The sequence below is a fragment of the Hippocampus comes genome, unplaced genomic scaffold, assembly GCF_001891065.2.
Source record: "Hippocampus comes isolate QL1 unplaced genomic scaffold, H_comes_QL1_v1.1 C16789214, whole genome shotgun sequence".
Taxonomy (NCBI): Eukaryota; Metazoa; Chordata; class Actinopteri; order Syngnathiformes; family Syngnathidae; genus Hippocampus; species Hippocampus comes.
This window is the reverse complement of record NW_017838941.1, coordinates 1-865: the sequence shown is the minus strand read 5'-3', so window position 1 is coordinate 865 and position 865 is coordinate 1. Positions and strand designations below refer to the sequence as shown.

The window sequence follows — 865 nt, the reverse complement described above, 5'->3', positions numbered from 1 at the left end:
ATATGATTTGTACCTGACTGGTAAATAGCCCAGTTAATAGTAAGGGTGGTTGGTCTATTTAGTGTGTATTCTACGTGTACGTCAGCGGCTGCCCCTGTCCCTGTCCCCGGACTTCGACCTGCGCGCCCACGTGGAGTCTCTGGGTCACGGGGTGTCAGCTTGCACGGACCTGCGCCTGTCGTCGCGGCGCTGCGCCGGCTTCCTGACCAAGCGAGGCGGCCGCGTTAAGACCTGGAAGAAGAGGTGGTTCCTCTTCGACGTCGACCACCGAAGGCTGGCCTACTACGCAGGTCGCGTCGCTCTCCCCGAGGGCCCGGATCATAACTTGCTTGCGCGGCTAAAAATCATCTTCAATGCGTTTCTTCCGCTTTTGTTCAGATTGTGACGAGAGGAAGCTGAAGGGCGTCATCTACTTCCAGGCCGTAGAAGAGGTTTATTATGACCACCTGCGCACAGCCGCTTCCGTGAGTTGCCACGCGACACGCGTGAATCAAGACACATTTCAGAAACAAACGTCAACTTTTGAATCCCAGGAACTTGACGATGGTGGTGCCAAATAAGGCCACCGCTCGGTGACACCTTGAGCTAAAGAGAAGCAAACTGCTAAAGTTACACCAGGAAGGTTGTCTATTTTCTCGTCTAGTCTTGTTTTTTTTCCCCCAAAATCCAAATCGGATCAGTATAAATCTACTTTAATAGCGAGTTAAATGATGAAATAATTAGTGAAATACAGAAACGAAATATTCTCAAGTTTTACCAACGTATTGAAATAAGTCATACAAATGTCCATTTACCTACTTGAAAAAAATACAAAACAGATAATACTTAGATGAGTAGCGCTCATTCGGTTAGGGTTGTTTTTTTT

At 47.9% G+C, this 865-nt stretch overlaps 1 long non-coding RNA gene across 1 annotated transcript; it reads left to right on the top strand.

Moving 5' to 3' along the window:
* The first annotated feature begins 9 nt into the window (after positions 1-9).
* Positions 10-816, top strand: LOC109509158 (uncharacterized). The gene is made up of 2 exons (XR_002166888.1): positions 10-290; positions 379-816. It is a non-coding gene; the product is annotated as an uncharacterized LOC109509158 (long non-coding RNA).
* The last annotated feature ends 49 nt before the right edge of the window (positions 817-865 follow it).